This window comes from Pseudorca crassidens, chromosome 2, assembly GCF_039906515.1.
Source record: "Pseudorca crassidens isolate mPseCra1 chromosome 2, mPseCra1.hap1, whole genome shotgun sequence".
NCBI lineage: Eukaryota > Metazoa > Chordata > Mammalia > Artiodactyla > Delphinidae > Pseudorca > Pseudorca crassidens.
Window position 1 is genome coordinate 57,911,994 of NC_090297.1, and position 19,001 is coordinate 57,930,994.

The 19,001-nt window shown below is 46.5% G+C and overlaps 1 long non-coding RNA gene across 1 annotated transcript in view; it reads left to right on the plus strand.

Annotated features, from left to right (window-relative positions):
* Positions 1-710: 710 nt before the first annotated feature.
* The window catches only part of LOC137210702 (uncharacterized), a 42,229-nt gene continuing 23,938 nt past the window's right edge, over positions 711-19,001 (plus strand). Inside the window, exons 1-2 of the long non-coding RNA XR_010936671.1 lie at positions 711-1,064; positions 2,675-2,843. This is a non-coding gene — a long non-coding RNA (uncharacterized lncRNA). The remainder of the gene's footprint in view (positions 1,065-2,674; positions 2,844-19,001) is intronic.

Here is a 19,001-nt window from a genome sequence, read left to right on the forward strand (position 1 = left end):
AGTTCCGTGGAGGAGCCTTCCTGCCTTACTCCCACGGGCATGTGACAAAGTGGTTCTGGAAAGCCAGACATTGCCATGTTACTCCCTCACTCAAAACTACTACCTATGACGTAAAGTCCAAACTCCTGGGCAAAACCAGCCCTTGTGGCAAGAGGAATAAAAAGGTTCTTGCTACACTATCTCATCAAATCAAATCCCCTTACAACTGTAAGGTGTATTGTTATTTGAAACACTGAAAATAAAAATTGTCAAATAAACTATGATACCCCATTGATGATAAGATACATATGCTTTCAGATAGGTTAAAATGTGGAAAATATTTGCGTCTTAAAATCACTGAACTATGGTATTTAATACAAAAGCTTGGAGGTATAATAGTTTTCCCTGTAAGGGGAGAGACATGATTCATTTTGGAGGAAAAGGTTGCTGTCGTGTAGGAGCACATCATGACTGACCTCATTTATTTATTATTTTGAGAAGAGCTGGCCTAATGTGCCTAGGCCTGGGTAAGTGAGAGCAAATCAGACAGACAGAGGAATTGCTCTGCATAATAAGAATAAGGTAACAGGAACCAGAGCTTTTCTTAGCTGCCAGGACAATGAGGAAGGGGAGATATGAGCCAGGTCTGTACATAGAGTGGTCTTCCCAGTGCTGTCGTCACTCTAGAAGGACCTGGGAGCTTGGAGATATATCCCTGCCTGACCCCACTCGCATGGAGGCAGATTTAAGTGGTGTGAGATGGTCTTGGGCATTGGCCCTTTCAAAGCTTCTAAAAGATTCTAACTGGTGAGACAGAGAAGGTGGGGTGACAGGAGCCTAAGAAGATACAGCTGGCTTGTAAGAACTTTCCTCTAGTGGAGGTGGCCAAGGGAAGCTGGGGCCACCATGGCCAGTGTTTCACATAAGCTGTTTCCTATTCTGTGCTGTGTCCTTTTACTCTCCCCAGCCAGCAGCGTAAGCTTGCCATGCCCACAGTCGTGAGAGAAGAGTCTGGAAAGGACTGAGGGATGCAGAAACCGATGGCAGCAGCAGAGCCTGAGAGCAGTGCCGAGCCCCAGTCACAGGTGAGTGGCAGTGCCACGTGGCCCAGGAGAGTCTCGCCTCCACCAGAATCACACTGAATCCTCAGCGATATCAGGCTTCCTGCTGTTCACGGCATAGCTATTTCAGCTTTTTCCATTTGCATATTGAACAAAAGGATCATTCTAGAAAGCTGGAGGACTTGGGGGACATTCAGGACCAACCCTTTGGTTACACTGAGCCTTTTATCATCTGGTTCCTGCCCACCTTGTCCAACCCTCTCTGCACCCCACCTCCACCCCTCATGACTTGGAAAATACTCGTTCCTTCTTCAAGATTGAGTCTGAGGTTCGTGGGCTCTGAGAAGCCTTTTCTGCACCCTTTCCTCAGCCCCCATCCCCATCTCCATGGGAGTGGATTATTTCCTCCTGCTGCCACTCTGGGTCCTGTGCAGACCTCTCTCAGAGCGGCTCTGTCCTGGGCTGAATTGTGTTCCCCCAAAGTCGTGCTGGAGTTCTAATCCTCAGTACCTCACACTGTATTTGGAGACAGCCTCTTTATAGAGGTAATCAAGTTAAAATGAAGTCATTAGGCTGGGCTCTAATCCAATATGACTGGTGTCCTTATAAAAAGGGAAAAATTTGGACACAGACATGCACAGTAATAGCGCCATGCAAAGACTGGAGTCACGCTGCCACAAGCCAAGGAACTCCCAAAGCTAGTAGACAGGCCTGAGACAGAGCTTTCCCCAGTGCTTCTAGAAGGATCATGACTCTGCTGACACCTTGATCTTGGAGTTCTAGCCTCCAGGACTGTGAGACAATAGATTCCTAAGCCACTCAGTTTACGGAACTTTGTTATGATAACCCTAGAAAACTAATACAGCTTCCAAAATATCAGTGCCTTTATCTTGTTAGTTCCGTTACCCCCACTAAATGACAATTCCCTCAAAAGCAGAGACTGTTTTAGTCATCTTTGTACCTCATCTAATGACACCTAGATATTTGTTGAATGAATCAGCGACTGCAGTGCCTCCTCCAGTTTCCTGAATTTACTCTCAGAAACAGGACCAGGTGGCAAAAAAATGCCCTGGGGCTTAGCCTGGTTGCTGTGATCCACCCTGGCAACAGCTGTCCAGGAGCATCCTTAGTAACCACAGGAATGATGATTACTCTGTTTCCAGCTCGGATTCAGTGGTCATCAAATTGTATGCATTCTTTCAGTCAGTCAGTCACTTGATAACTTTGAATGACTCCCATGGGCCCAGTTCTGTGCTATGAACTGGGGATATAGAGGTAAATAAGACCAGCCAGGCCCAGGATTCATGGAATCGCTATACTCACAGGAGAGACAGATTAAGTAATTATGTAATTACAGTGATACTAAATGCTAAGAGAAGCAGCACAGGATACCAAGAGAATCATTAACAGAAGAATCTGGTAAATTCCAGAAAGCTTCTCAGAGAGAGTGATGTTTGAGGGGTTCAGAGAAATAAGCTTGACAAAAATGGTAGTGGAAGCGTGACCTCTGTCAGAGACACAGCCCATGCGAAGGCCATTGGTTCAACAACTATTTGTGGAGCCGTTACTATGGGCCAAGCAGGTGTTCTGGGTCCTGGGCCCACAGCTGAGATAACCGCCAATACAAATCCCAGCTATCGCGAAGCTTACATTCAAGAAGCCAGAAGGAAGGGAGCAGGAAGAATGGAAGAGGAAAAGACATGGCGGGGATCTTCAAGGACATGAAATGCCACCGGTCTGACCCACGGAATCTGCTTTGATCGCTGCTGGGCTTCCCACCCGTAGAACAGTGCCTGGTACACGGTAAGAGCTTGATACGTGATTTGCTGTGGTTGGATTAGATTCAGCGAGGAGGGTGGAGTTGAGGTGTGTGTGGTGACTGATACAGCCTGAGTTAACGAGCACGAACGCCGTCAGGCCCTTTCACTTTCACTGTCCTGTTTTTCAGTGCTACTCAGTGGTAGGATTGGTCTAATAATCCCCAAACCCTTCTGGCAATAAGGCTTTCTCAGCCTGTGAGTGGTATTGTGGCCTGTCCAGTTTGCAGCCCAGACTCACAGCTGTTGGCATTCTTCACCTAAACTAGCTTGTCTAGCTCTCAAGTGCCAGGATTGACTGGCCTAGGAACCTCGGAAGGAAAATACCGTGTCCTTTCCGTTCCAGTGGCTTCCTCCCTGGTTTAGGTCACCATGACCTCGACTTTGGGCCATTAAGTGAGGGGAGAGGCCCAATCCAGCTCCAAGGTAGATGATTCTATTGTTTAGGAAAATACTTTGACAGACGTTCTGGTTGATAGAGGCAGATTCCGTCTTGCTCCTCTCTCCTCCTGTTATTTTTTTTAACACAAAATGTTTATTGTAGGAAATAATATAAAATACACAAAATCAAATACAAAATAAAAGTGATCCAATATCCCACCAACAAGAAATAACCAGTGTTTGTGTATTTGGACTTTTCCTCTGCAGTTATAGCTTGTAGGTGTAGGTATATTTATATTTGCAAAAATGAGATTATGTATATAATACATATCAACTTGCAACTGACTTAACCTTAGGACTTTATTACAAGCATCTTTCCATGTTAAGAGATATTCATAATCTCGCTATTTTAAATTCAGGCCTGGAGTGCTGTTACAACCTCCCGAATTTGCCATTTCCAATTCTCACCAACCTGTGAGCAGATTAGTCTTCCTGAAGCATAATCCTGATCATGTCACTTTCCTGTTGAAACCCTTTGAAATGCTTCCCATGCCCCATGTCCTACAGATGAAGTCCAAATTATTTCACCCAAAATTTGAGACCCTCCACGATAGGACCCTCCGCCCAACCTGCTTGTTCATTTTTACCTTCATTGTTTTTCCAGATGTACCCAATGCTCTAGTGAAAGCCTAGGGTTTCTCAAGGTCCTGACTTTCCCATCTCTGTTCAGACTGTTCCCTCGCTCCTAGAACGCCATCCCCCCACCAACTCTCCAGCTACTAGAACCCCTGGCCACCTTCTAGGCCTGGCTCAGATGCCACCTTCTTCAGAAAGCCTTGTTCCACTCCAATAAATATACTAGGAACGGAACCAAGTGTTTTTTTCCTTGCGGGGGGGCAGGGCGGGGGGATGGGAAAGTCAGTTACCACCACTTTGTCATTGCTTAAAACATACTGTGCTTCTTTGGATGTGCATGTGTGTGCACACACCAACACACACATTATGGTAAATTGTGCAAAGGAGGGTTAGTTACCGGGCAGACTTAGGATCTAGGACTTCACTCCCACGAATGCTTTTCTCATTTCCGGAAAGTATTTGTATACATCTACACATCCACATGGGTGTATACACACATACAGATGTGTATGTGTCCATGTGTGCATGCATACGTATGCAGGTGTAGACAGGTACATGAGTGGGTGGGTGGGTATCAAGAATCTCACAACTGATTTTCTGGAAGCTGCCGGTTCTAAGGTACAAGCTAATCTTCGTACAGCATTTCATTAGGGAGCTTCCAGGGGGAAAGCACCTGAGTCATAGTCTTCATAAATTTGTCTGCCTCAGTGGAGAATCTGGCTTCTCCTTGGTTTTGTGCTATTAAATGGACAAATAGCTCTTAGTAAACCCGCCGAGCTTCCGTAATTCAGTTTGGGGACCGTGAGGCTTGACGGTGGGGTGATGTTCTGATTGTGGGCGAGTTCATGTTTAACCAACTCGATGGCGTAGGTTAGCTCCTGGGCGAGCCCTGATACTTGGGAGCCAGAGTCCCTTTCATGTCTGAGAAACTGGATTTCCTCAGCTGTGGGGATCAACCCTACAGGACTCCAGCATTTCAATGCTGCAAAAATGTCAAGGACGAGAACGGGAGGGAGGTGGACACAGAGACTTTTCCCCAAGAGACGCTTAGATTTCCAGTAGTGCCTCTGTGGGGAACTGCCTTATTTCAGGGTTATCAGTGTGTAAACATGCACTTCCCTCCCTCCCCTGAGGCTGCCTTGCCAAGGGCTTGCCTGACCTTCGTCCATTGTTGATCCTGTAAGCTCCGAGACCTACATGGAAGGATCCGTGCTGGGCACATGTGAGGATCTCCTGGTCCTCCCTGAGCCTTTGTTGTTGGTGGTGAGGTGTCGTGAAGATTTTATTCTAGACTCTGGCTCCTGTCGGTTTTTTCTCTTTCCCCTCTAGTCTCGCCTCCGTGATCTCACCCACTCCCATGGCTTTTAATGCCACCTGTAAATGTGGGAGTAGTTACCATATATCTCCATTTCAGTTCTGTCTTCTGAGCTCAGACCCCTGTCTCCAACCAATGACTTGTTGGTCACCACCATCTGGATGTCGGCCTGGCATCACAAACTCGACTCCTTTAAAGTGACTTTGTTAGTGGTCTCCTAGACTTGCTCCTCCTCTTTGGTTTCCTATCCAGAGGATGACCAGCGCCAAACACCTAGATAATCAAGGAGGCAATCTGGGAGGTGTCATCACTGACACTGCCTCTCCCTTTCACCTCCCCTGCACCCCAATCCACTGCATGATCGGACAGTCATCAAGTCCTGCATCCCAACAACCTCCCGAAGAATTCTCACTTCTGTCCATTGCTCTGCATTTCACTGCCGGCACCCTGTTCCCCAACACCAGACACCAGAGCCTCTTGCCTGGACTAAGCCTCACGTCCATTCTTGCAATCTCTAATCTATTTTCCATGTCACAGCCAGAAAGATTTTTTTAAAAACACAAATCTAATTATGTTACTCCCCTGCTTAAACATGATCAGTGATGTCCCATTTCTTGTATTAAAAAACGCCAATCTGTTGCTACGGCTCAGAGCGCCCTGCCTGACCTGGCTACGCCCTCCTCATCAATGTCCTCTGGTTTCCTTATGCCTTCCTTCTCTGACCTCTCAGGGCTCTTGCCTCACAGGCACACTCCTATCCCTTAGACTCTCCCTGCTGTCATGACACTTCTTTCCTCTTTGTCTGGTTAATTCTCATTCATCTTTTCACTTCCAGCTTGAATATTCCTTCCATAGGAAAATCTGCAACCCCTGGGACCAGACTAGCACTCAGTGATGCTAATTTGCACAGCATCGTGCTGCTTCTCTGTACTGCTGATCACAATGACTGCCATCTGGTCAACCATTTGTTTTATATATATATATTTTTTCACTAGTCTGTAAGCTACGTGAAGTTAGGAACTGTATCTTCTTTTTCAGTGATGTCTTTCCAGCACCTAGCACAATGCCTGACCTTTAGCAAGTGTTGCATAATAAGTATTTGTTAAATGCACAAAAGATGTTCTAAAGCTGGATCTTTCTGATATAGTGGAACACATTAGTAATTTCTGTCAGTGTCATTCTAGTTTTGAATGGCTCTGGCCTTCCTCATTTTGTGTGTATGTGTGTTGACTGGTTTTACATTTTTTGATGAATGCGTCATGAGCATTTGCTGTAGCTGGGTAATGCACTGGGTACCAGGAATCAAAGTCGAATTAAACTGTGATCCCGCCTTGAAGGAGTTTACCAATTAGCAGCTCAAGTTCATGTTTTCATGGAAGGACACAGACAATGGGAGTCTTGGGAATTTCCATAGAAGCAAGGTCACCTATACCTGTTACACTCCATGAGCTCATTCACTTAAGAGTAGGCGGGGCATCAGAGGAAAGGTTATGGGCCCTCGTGGCTGAGCCGCTGTGGCTGTGTTCAGGTTAACTGGAGTCAGAGTACAGCCCAAGGTCGGGAGGGCTGAGCTGACTCATCCTGCAAGGAGCGCAGTCAGGGGTCAGGCCAGGTAAGGTGAGCACGTTGGGGTTCACCCACAGGGGAAGCAGACAGAGAGGACCACGGTGGCTCAGACACAGTTGGTCAAATCCTTGGCTGGTGGCATCTCCCCAACAACCGCAAGGCCCACTTGCAGCTGCAGCTTCTGTGTCCATCTGTCTGATGGCTTTGCAGCGAGGGCTGAGCCAAGGTCTTCAGCAAAGGTTGAGCAAAAGCCCTCCATTCGGGCAGAGCTGGGTCTGCCTCTGGCACCCTTTGGGGCTACGTGAGTCTAAGCAAGTTCCATGAACTTTTTGAGACTCAGTTTTCCTTTTAATGAAACGTGACAATACTGTCTGTCGCTCACGGGGGAGATGAAAGTATGTAGGGTGAGAGCTGCTCTGAGGTTGGTGCCTATCATTTACGTGCTCCTTTCCTCAAATTGTGCCACAGGTGTAGGTGTTGCTTTGGTGACCCTTCTATTGCTTTTCATTACTTTTGAAAGTAATGAAAAGGGTAATGGGGCCCCTTATTCCCCCCACGTACTTTCTCCAGTCTTAGAGAAACCTCCACTGGAGGTGTGATGAGTAGGCTCTTTCTGTGCTATGGAGAACCTCGTAGGCACTCAGCAAATATTTGTGAGGTCAGTGGTCGGATGGATGGAGGGATGGATGGAGAAATGAATAAATCGTGCATTTAAAGGCTTCTGCTGCCACCACAGTAACCATGAGGAACAATGAAATCGTTATGGAACGCCTTTTAATTTTTAACTCAGCGCCATCATAGACGGCAGACATCCTTTAACAGTCAGCCCCTTCAGGGATGGCTTTGCACCAAGTCACCCTGCCCCAGCACTCCCCTTCCTGAAGTGACCACACCCCCAGCCCTGTTCAGTGACTGACGATGCCTGAGTATAAATGCCCATCATCTCCGCCCCACTCCTTAACTCTGGAGGCCATTCTAGCTCCGGGGCAATTCCTGGCTGCAGCTGAGGCTGTCCCTGGGCCTTCTTCTGCATCTTCTGCTCCCTCCCCTCCCTTGTTCCAGGGTTCACCCCCCAGGGCACTCCGTCACAAACAGCCTGCACCCTGAACTCCGTCTCAGAGTCCACTTTGCAGGAGTGAAGCTGCAACATATGTGGACAGTCTAGGGGCGATCAGGCACAGCTGGGCAGAAAGTCAAGCTAAATGTGATCCCTGTCCTGCAGGCCTTACAATCTAGTGGAGAAGAGAGACCTTAAATAGGGCAGATTCAATAGAGGAATCCTGGTGAGATGGGAGACACTAAGGAAAAGGGTGGGATGAGGGTTTACAATAGGGACTTTGTCTCAGGGTCCAGGGGGGCCTCCCCAAGCAGAGGACCTCCCCAAGCAGGGGACCTGGAAGGTGACTTTACAGAATGAATAGGAGGGAGCCAGGTGGGGGATAGCCCACCCAGCAGAGGGGTCCACACGCTGTAGGAAGGAACTTGTGTTGGAGCAACTGAAAGGCCAGGGTGGCAGCAAAATTTTGATGTAAAGAAAGAGCTTTGTTTTGTGGGCTCCTTTCTTTCTTTGCCTCAACCCATCACTTCAAAGCCTCCAACTGCATGTGGACTGTTGGATGCCCGGGGCTTCTCTCTTTTTCTCTCTCTCTCCTTCTCTCTCCTCCTGTCTTCTCAGACCTGCTTCTTTCCTCACATCCACCTTTTCTCCTTCAGAATTAATCTATTCTGATCCCCTTGCACTTTTCTAATGAATCCAAAAAATGAATGACAATGCGTGTTCCTTCTCAGACCATCTGGCTTCTAAGGGCCTTTCATGCAGTAACTCGCTTGCAGGTGTGTGGAAGGATTATGCAGATAGGAAACGGCAGAGGCAGAGCCTGGAGCCAAGCGGCAGGGGGAAAAAAAAAACCTTTGCTTAAATGCCATGCCAAAGGGGGTGAAGTATGGGAGCCAGGTCCTGGCAGGAGGGAGATGGACCCAGACCAGGAAACAGGTCAATCAGAGGCCCAGTTATCGGAGCGCCCGAAAGTGGAGAGTGAGGCCGAGTCAGCTGGAAGATGGTTGATTTGCGGTTGAGGTGCTTTTTATAGTCCTGCCCTGTCTCCACTTGGGAGCTGCAGTCTCAGGCCCTGCCTGTCTGCAGGTGTGAGTAATGCTGAGAGTGGCAGGCCCCGGGGAGGAAGGGAGCTTTCTGGAGCCAGGAACCATACCTGTCTACATTTTTCAAAGCTTTATCAACTTTGCAATTGAAGCAGTTTCATTTCCACTGAGATTAAAAGTAAGTGTGAGCAATTAGGTAAATGATGCCTGACTTACTACTCCCTAAGGAAGTGTGAGAGACTAATCTTAAACTTCATCCCACCCATCAAATATTTTGATCATAATTGACTTCTTTGGACCTTTCTTAAGAATTTTGAATTTTTGTTTATTTGGGTATACATATTTTTTTTCTACTTAATATTTTTTTCAAGATTTTGTTTTGTTTTTATCTTGCAAACTTTCAGTTCAATGACCTGTTCTCACCATGATGTTTTAGGGAGGAAACATCATCTTCCTTCTTCTTGTACTGTAGTGGTGAGAGGCCAGGGGTCTGTTTTCTCTCTGCAGAGCCTTCTGCCTGCAATTCTTCATGCTCATCCAGGCTTCTCTCACCCTCCAGCCTCTGCAACTCATATTCAGCCTTCAGCTTTCAGCTTAAACACCACTTTCTCTGTTTCTTAAATGCCTCCAATGTCCTGGGTCTCTGCTGGGTGTCCCCCTTGGGGCTTCCATACCGTAAGTGGTACCCGTAGGTGTAGCTTCCTCAGCCCCGCCTGTACCGCACTCTGATGGAATCGCCATCCACTTGTCTGAGTTGTGATTATTGATGGTCTATGAAATCAACGTAGTGGGGTCGTGACCAGCATTTTTGGGTTTTGTATTATTTATTTTGGGATAATCTTTCTATGCTGTATTTGAATAGTAATACAATTATGTTTGCTATTTAACTTTGTTATTTGTATCTTATGCATATGCAATAAGAGGGAGTTTTTTTGTTTTTTGAATTTTTTTCTCTATTAATTTTATTCATTTATTTTGGCTGCGTTGGGTCTTCGTTGCTGCATGAGGGCTTTCTCTAGTTGCAGCGAGCGGGGACTACTCTTCATTGCGGTGCGCGGGCTTCTCATTGCGGTGGCTTCTCTTGTTGTGGAGCACGGGCTCTACGTGCAAGGGCTTCAGTAGTTGTGGCACATGGGCTCAGTAGTTGTGGCTCACAGGCTCTAGAGCGCAGGCTCAGTAGTTGTGGCGTATGGGCTTAGTTGCTCCGCGGCATGTGGGATCTTCCTGGAGCAGGGCTCGAACTCGTGTCCCCTGCATTGGCAGGCAGATTCTTAACCACTGCACTACCAGGGAAGCCCAAGAAGAGGGAGTTTTGTTTCATGAAACTTTGTTTCAGTTTGTGTGTGTGTGCGCGCACGGGTATGTGCGTGTGTGTCTGTGTGTGTGTACAATGGTGAATAAGACAGGTATAGGCCTGGAACGAGTACTTTTCTTCAAAGTTTTAAACTGTGACCTACAGAAAGAAAACATTTTATACTGTAACGTTTCTTATACAGTAAGAAAAGCATTTAATAATATAAAACATTTTATACTATATACACACATACGTATAGTTTTCAAAGCATATATGATATTTGGTTTGATATGTATGACTTATATGAGGTAAAATTTAAACTCATTTTTAACTCATATCTATATGATGAAGTGGAGACCGGGTAATTAAGTGATCAGCAAAGGTCACACGGCTTCTAAGTGTTGGTGCTTAGAACCTGAATCCAGGATTCTGGTCCAATAATCTTTTTCACGTATATAATTTTATACGCCTACACCCAGAGAGTCAAAGTAGGATGAGCTCTGATATCCAATCAATATATGTAGAGAGAATTGTCATTCATGATATGCAATATTGTTCAAAAACCTAACTGCACAACTGTGGAATGAGAAGGTACGTGGCAGTACTGGAAGTTGGGAAGGCAACTCAGGGCTTTAGGCAAATAGCACCTAATTTATTGTTAGAAGTCAATTTTTATGTCCACCAAGAAAAGCTCATTCTTTTGACCCCGGACTTCATTAATAGAAGCAGAATGTCTCAAAGGAGAGAAGTGATTATCTGGTACACTTCTAAGAGCATTGTATTTCATTCTGGGCGGCACACTGTGAAACTAAAGACAAAAGAGGTTGTTTTTAGAAGAAAATGCTCTGAGAGGTAAGAGGGCTCAGAGCCAAGCCACGCAGGAGAAGATGGGAGATGGACACTGGAGGGACAGCCTGGAGGTGGGGGGAGAACGGGGCTCTTCAAATATGCGTCCTGTGGAAGAGGGCTAGGACTTTCGTGCCACGTGACCCTGTGAGTGGGAACAGCGAGGAGATGGACTTCCTCACAGCAGAACTGTGATAGACTTTCTGGGTGTTTTCCTGTATGGCATCTGCCTTCCTTTCTTCTGGTCACAGAACCCACGTGTTGTTCATGGGACAGTCCCTCCCCTACTCTTGGCCCTTGTTTTGGCCGATGACTCCGTCCCTTCACCCAGATGATCTTATGACTCTGGCCTAAGAGAATCAGCATATCCCATCCTCTCTGGCCACAATGATTGATCCAAGAATCGGCCTGTGACTCAACTCAGTTCAATGAGAAGTACATTTTGAACTTCTATGGAGCTGTTGGTGAAAAGCCGGCTCCCCTTGGATTTGAGGCTGCATGGATGTGACTATCTGAAAGTGAAGTTGGCACAAAGCTGGGCACGGCCAAGAGAAGGGGTGACACTGTGCCCAAACTCATTCCTCCTGAGCCCCTAGAACCAGCTGTGCCTGATATCCCCTAGACCAGCGGTCCTCAACCTTTTTGGCCCTGGGGACTTGTTTCATGAAAGACAATTTTTCCACGGACAGGGGCAGAAGGGGAATGATTCTGACGGTAATGAGAGCAATGGAGAGTGGCAGATGGCCCGGGGGTTGGGGACCCCTGCCCTAGACCTTCCACTTAGGGGAGCCAGTATGCCACAATTTTGTTCCCTGGAAAGTGGATTCTGAGGCAGAGTTTAGGGTGCAGGGTGTTTATTCAGGAGTGCCAGGAGTGCCCTAAGGATGAATGCCGGAGGAAGGGAACGGAGCAGAAGCTGCAGAGGGAGGACTCAAGCCAAATGCAGTCCTGATGACAGCTTCAGCCAAGCCCGGGAGGAGCCCTAGGTGGAGATGACCCAGATAGCTACACTCTGGCGTCGATTAGTCATCAGCTGTGGGTTGCCCCAGGAAAGACGGCTGCAGGGAAGCAACCCCTGAAGGGGTTGGCAGTTAAAGGTTGTCTGCTGGCAGCTCTCCAGCAGCTAGTGCTGAAAGTCCTTCATGGGGGGGGGGGTATCTGGGGGGCACCTCAAGGGTCTACTGCAAAATGTATTCCTTACTTATTATTTATTTGTGAATTTATTTGTTGCTAATGGCAGTTTCCGTTAGTCTTTTCTTTCACTGGCAACTGAAGAATATAATGAGGAAGCATTGTCTAAAATTCAGAGCCGTCCATATATGTAAAGGGCTGCCTTGGGGGTGAGTGAGCTCCCCATTACCAGAGTTGTTCGAGCAGAGCCTGGCAGACCACTTTGAAAGGGAAGCTTCATGCACTGGAGAAATATATGAGCTGGATGACCTTTCATTCTAAGATTCCACGACTCCAGGTTCTCTGGAAAACAAGCTGAAAGAGATTCTGGTTACTTCTACTGGGCCGACACGTGGACATCACATGGACACCTCACACGGATATCCAGAGCATCTGACATCAAATCATGGCAAATCAAATTTCTCCTAGCCAATTTCCCTTCACTGGAGGCTTGGAGGAACTTGGCTTATGAAAGTTTGCTTGGTTTGCTAAGGAAAGACACTTTCTTTTTTTGTCATTAGAAGGAATCTTAAAGGAGTATCTTAACTGACTCCACCACAGACAGACTTTTCACCTGCCACACCCCAGAAGCCAGGTGCCATGCTCAATTAATACTATCTTGGAGCCTCTCATCAAGTTTCCCTCCCTCTATTTCTGTCCATTTCTGGGTTCTTCGTATTTGTCCTTGTCTCCAGCCTCTGGCCTCTCGAGTCCATGGCTCCCTGAGTCAGCCTTCACTGGCTGCTTGTTAGGCCGTCTGTCCTTTAATGCCAAGACCTCAGCCTGGCCCTCCCTGCTGTGGACACAGGGCTGAATCTCCCCACTCCTGTGTCTGGGTCCTCAAGCCCCTGAGCTCCCGGCAGCCAGCTCATGCCTGTCTGGTGGATCTTCCATTCCTTGCTTTGGCTTCCTCTGATGTGGCTGTTTCTCCAGCCCTGTGGTCTGAGCCTCAGCTGAGTGTCTGCGAATCTGGCAGGGAGGAGAGCAGGCACCCTATATGTGGAATGAGGAAAGGGCTCTAGACTCAGTGCCTGGAGAACCAGAGTTTGAGCCCCCATGGGCTGTGCCACTCACGTGGATCAGTCACGCTGTGTCTCTGAGCTCTAATTCCTTCATCTGTAAGGTGGGCCTGTCCCACCTCCTAAAGTTATGTGGGAGTAATCACAGTCCTAGCCACCCATGATTGAGCTTTTACCACATGCCAGACATTCAGCTTAGCAATTACTATGCTTCTTAATCCTCCCAAAACAACACTTTGAGGATGGCATTTGTATCTCAGTTTCACAGATGAGAAAATGGAGGCTCAGGGAGGTTAAGCAACCTACCCAAGGTCACACAGCAGGGCTAAAATTTGAAACCTAGTCTGTCAACTATAAAACTCTTGCCATTGACACACTTCACTATAAGATGAGGAACACAGAAATGCTTTATAGTAGTGAGAGGTCTTTCCTGCATATCAGCGTTTATTATTTCTAAATCATCTATGAACATCTCTGGGTCTCAAAGGTACAAGGACTGTCTGTTAGAGATGGTGCTGACACATTTGTGGGCAAATTGCAGAGAGAACCATCTCCTGGTAACAATCTTTCACAACTCTAATTTCTTCAGCCTCGGGAAATTCACACCTAGCAAATGAAGGAAAAAAAAGACTTTGTTACTGAAGATGGACTGGAACATTTGAACCCAGAGCTTGATCCCAAGATCAACTCTGAGGCAACAAAGCTTGGCTGGGATCAAAATGATTAGCATCTTTGCACTGTACAAATATGCCTCCAGAGGCCACAGCCCTCATCCTACCATAGCACCTCTGAGGGCAGCACAGCCTGCTGGTCCGTGTGTGGGGCTGGACCCTCCCACCCACTCCATGCTGGCTGCAGCACTTGCCCAGGAACAGAAGCAGATGCTGGGAGAACGTTTGATCCCACTCATCCAAACACTGCATTCAAATCTGGCTGGAAAGATGAAGGGAATGTTGCTGGGAACGGGCGACTCCCAGCTGCTGTGCGTGCTATAGTCTTCGAGTCTCTCGGCTCCCAGGCAGATGAAGCTGTGGTGGTTCTTGCACGGTCGCCGAGGCCAGAAGGTGGGTGCTGTTGCCGCTGTTACCTCTTAGACAAAAACTGATTCAAAAGCCAAATAACTCCTCTTGGGATTAATTCAGCTCAAGGTTTGAAGACTTCCCAGCTTGTCCTGTGAACCTCAAAGCCAAGAACTACAAATTTAATAGGTCATTTTGTATCAAAAGGTCAATTATAAAGTGCCTAGAATTTTTCAAATACACAAATATATTCTCTGGGTTCTGCAGTGGCCCAGACAGTGTTAACGTTTTATTTCATTGGGAGTTTTTAATTTTTCCCCTAGAAGTTGTTTTTATTTGATCTACCCAAGTCTTAAGTTTCTTAGTTAAAAAAAAAATAAAAAAAAACTTGCCAGAGTTTTGGCAGGTTCGGCCGGTTGTGAACCACCCAGCTGAGACCACAGAGTGGCGCCAGAGAGGCAGTAACCAGCAGGAGGGATCATCCTTGCAGGAGGCTCGGGACACGAAATCTTGAATCTTGTTTCCAAGGGCCACTACTTAATTTTCCCGGCGCACTGCATTCCTCGTGTGTCAGCAGCCTGGCTGCTCTTGTTCCTCGCAGTGTGACGAGGTGCCCTGGGTTTATGTCCATAGCTGGTCACCCAGCCTCAGGAAGTGAGAGCGGTTCCGTCCTGCTCCAGAGACAATGCCCATTCCCCTTGGAAAGGCAAAAGGTCGGTACAAATGGGCCCCGGAAGTACTGCTCTTGCCTTGCCCCTATCACTTCCCCAGTCTGCACTGCCCCTTGCGCTTTACAGGTCTGCCTCTTCCACGTTTATGGAGGGCTTGCACAGGCCGAGGTAGAGCCTAAGTGCTTCTACACGTGTCAACCCAGAACTTCTTAAGCTGGCACAGAAGAGCTGCAGGCGGCTCAAGCTTTGATCCCCTCATCCCTGGCTGTGAGAAGATTCATCCATGTATGCCACTAGAACTTGGGTTGTGTGCTATGTCAATACATCATACAAATACTATGTATTTTCTCTGGCTGCTCTGATATGACAAAGTTGAGAAACACTGGCCTCGTTCGCCCTTTACAACTTACGGGGTAGCTACTATTAACATTTCCATTTTACATGGGAGAAAATAGGGGCCCTACGGGATTGCTTACTGCCCAAGGCCTCATAACTATCAAGCAGCCCAGCCAGAATTTGCACCCAGACAGCCGCCTCTAGAAGTTCCATGCTTTTGACCCCAGACCAGAAGTTCGCAGCCCTGGCTGCGTAATATAATCTGAGGAATTAAAAAAATACCAAAGCCAAGAGACTGTCCCAGAAGAAAAGCCTAAGGAAATATGATGACTAAATGTAATGAGGTGTCCCAGGTGGGATCCTGGGACAGAAAAAGGACATTAGGGAAAAGCTGAGGAAATTTAAATGAAGGATGGACTTTAGTTAATAATAATGCATTAATATTGGTCCGTTAATTGTGACAAATGTACCATACTTCTGTAAGATGTTAATAATAGGGGAAACTAGGCATGGTGTTTATAGGAGTGCTCTCTATTACCTTCATAATAATTCTGTCAATCTAAAACTGCTCTAAAATAAAAAAAGTTTACTATTAAAAAAAAAAACCAAACCAACCAACAAAGCCTGGGTTCCCACCTCAGAGTAATTATATCAGAACCACTGGAGGTGAGGCCCAGGCATCTGGATTTTTTTAAAAGCTCCCCAGGAGATTAAATGTTCGTCCAGGGTTGGGAATCCCTGCACTGCCTCCCTGACATAGACATGAAGCAGCTGGAGTGCAAGGAACTTGTCTTGCTGATTTTCATTTCTCTAGCACACAGCTTAGAGTCTTGTCCTGGTAAGGCATTCAGTACATGTTTGATGAATGAATGAATAACTATTTCAGCCTTTCCTCAATTCAACCCTGAGATAATCAACTCTGAAGAGAAGAGATTAAATGAAGGTCTTTAATGTTTTCAGGCAACAAGTCTATCAGTGGGTACTGATTATTTACTATAAGCAAGCTGCGAGGTACCAGCCATGGTTGGAATTGTAATAGGCGATGCCTGTCCTCAAGTTATATTCTATAGGGAAATGTTGGCCCTGTGGAGTGGTGGTTAAGCAGGCAGGGTCTGGAACCCGATGATCTATGTTCAAATCCCAGTTTCTCCACCTGGTAGCTGTGTGATCCTGGGCATTTTCCTATGTTGGAAATGATGGGAGATATGAAAATGAAGCAGAAATGCTGGTGCTCTATGAATTGGAAACTCAAGAGAAGAAATTGGTAAAATGGAGCATATTGAAGAGTTTTGCCTTCATTGGTTTGTTCTCCACAAGACATATTTCCTGTCGTCAAAATTCCACCTGTGCCCTAGTTGCAAATCACCTGCACAAAGGATGGGAACCCATGTTGTAATGATGTGAGCAGCAGGGTCCTGGTGGGGTCCTGACCTTGGGCAAGGAGGACAAGGGAGAAGTTGGATCTGGAGTAATGAGGAAGTGGGCTCCACCTGAGTCTGCTGGATTCTGCCGGAGCCATTGCTCCAGTCATGGGGAGAGCTGGGAGAATGACCATCGCTAGTGCTGACGGAGGATGAACTCTGCACCTGGAACTTTTCTAAGTGCTTTACTTGCTAGAGATCATTCATGTCCACAACATCCACATGAAGCGATCCTTCTCTTTTTGTCACTCCCATTTTATTGATGATGAAACTGAGGCCTAGAGTGAGGTAACTCACCCAAGCTAGTAAGCGGCAGGTCAGGATTCAACACGGGCAGTCTGGCTCACAGTGTGTGCACCTAACCACCATCCCACACCTGGCAGAGGGGACACAGCCTGGTTTTGCAACAAAAGCACCCACTTCAGAATCAGGCAGAGCGAGGATCTATCTGGCTCTGCAACCTTGTGTGTGGCACTCATCCTTCCAGGCCTCACTTTCCTCATCTGCAAAGTGAAAGTCACACCAGGGTTGTTCTGAGGACTAAATGAGATCATATGTTTAGCCATTGTCTTCCCCTTTCTCCCTTCTCAAGCTTTCCCTTCCTCCTTTCCCCGGTTTCCTCTACCTCTGTTCAACATCCACATTTCTTTACCTTTGCTTTTCAAAACTAGTGAAGAAAAGCAAAGATCTTCCAGGTCTTGACCTACTTTTCTAATGGAACAAGAATTAGGGATGAATTGTTAAATATATATGCATATATATTTTATATATACATGCAAATATACCTGTGTCTACTTATATACCTATATACACATTATATATATGTGTGTGTGTGTGTGTGTGTGTGTGTGTGTATGGATAGATAAATAGATATAGGTATAGATACATAAACTCTTTGAGAGCCTGAGTTAAAGATCCAGCTTTATCTGTTATGAAAGATCCTTGATTCTGGTATGGCACGGTGGATGCCGGAAAGAAAAGGCAGTCACCTACTTAGGGACATGAGCCTAAAATACAGGAAAGTGTGGCAGGAACCATACTTTCAATAGCAATGCAAAAGTGGGAGTGCTCAGCGTGGCTGAAGGAGTCAAGGCAGGCTTCTCAGAGGAGGTGACACTGCGTTGGAGGGGCAGGTTTTGGTGAGGCGGAGGACACCAGCCTATGACATGGAGAAGCCCTCATAGAAGGGAACAGAAGGGGCATACTGTGAAATTGTTGGTCAAATGCCTCTGTGAGAGGGCCTGATGAGCTGCAGCCTGGAAATGAATGTGGGCCGGGCACACTACCTGCGTTATTTCCTTTGATCATTCGTACAACTTACATTAATATACCCATTTTACAGAGGAGGGAAGTGAGGTTCAGGGAGGTTAAGTCACTTGTCCTAAACCACACAGTTGAGAAACAGAAGCACCAAGATATGGCTGGTGCCACACAGTTTTTCACCTGAATGTGTAAAGGTGAGAGAGAGTGCTGACATGCAAAGAGGGGCCAGGAAAACAGGAGGCTGAGTTTTAGTGCTCAACGTCTTTTGTAGCCCACAGGGTTGTTAGGGGTTCAAGTGAGATTATGCATTTGTATATGCTTTACCTGGAAAGTGCATGGCAAATGCAGATGGTGTCAGAACATGGGGAATGATGTTATATCTACCTAAGTTCCAGAAGAACATCCAGTGCAGTAGTGCAAACCATCCAGTGCAGTAGTAGGCTTCCAGTCTCCTCAAAACTGGCGAGCAGTGCATGAGCTTTGGCATCAGACAGACCTGGGTTCTAGTGGTTGCTCTACTTTACCACTCACCAGCTGTGTGGCCCTGGGCACATCCCTTCTCTGGGCCTCAGTTCCCCTACCTGTGAAATGGAGAGATTGTGCCCAGTGTGCTCCAAGGTCTCTTCCAGCCCCTGCATGGTGTGGTTCTGGGTCTGCCCTCACCGTTTGACACAGCTGGACTCACATTCACCTTCAAGTTGGCCTCCAGTGGCCCCAAAGATAGCCAGACAATCTCAGGAAAGGACACATAAGTTTACCATAACTTAAAAAAAAAAACCCAAACCTTGATTGTTCTATTTGATTATAAGACTAGTCTAATGCAAAAATTCAGAAGATATTGAAAAACAAAGAAAAGTATAGAGCCTAGGAATGAAATTTAGAGGATGCAGAAAAATCAATCTAAGGATGAACATAGAGTTCATCTAGTCTGAGACACCATTAACTTTTTGGTGTGTGTCACCAAATTTTTTTAATTAAGATAAATCAATATATGTCAGTCAGTATTTAAAATCCTGAAACTCTTCTTGTGTATAATCTTCTCATTAGTTTAATATAAGGGATAATCTCTATATATAGAAACCATTTTTTTAAAAAAAATTCTAGTTG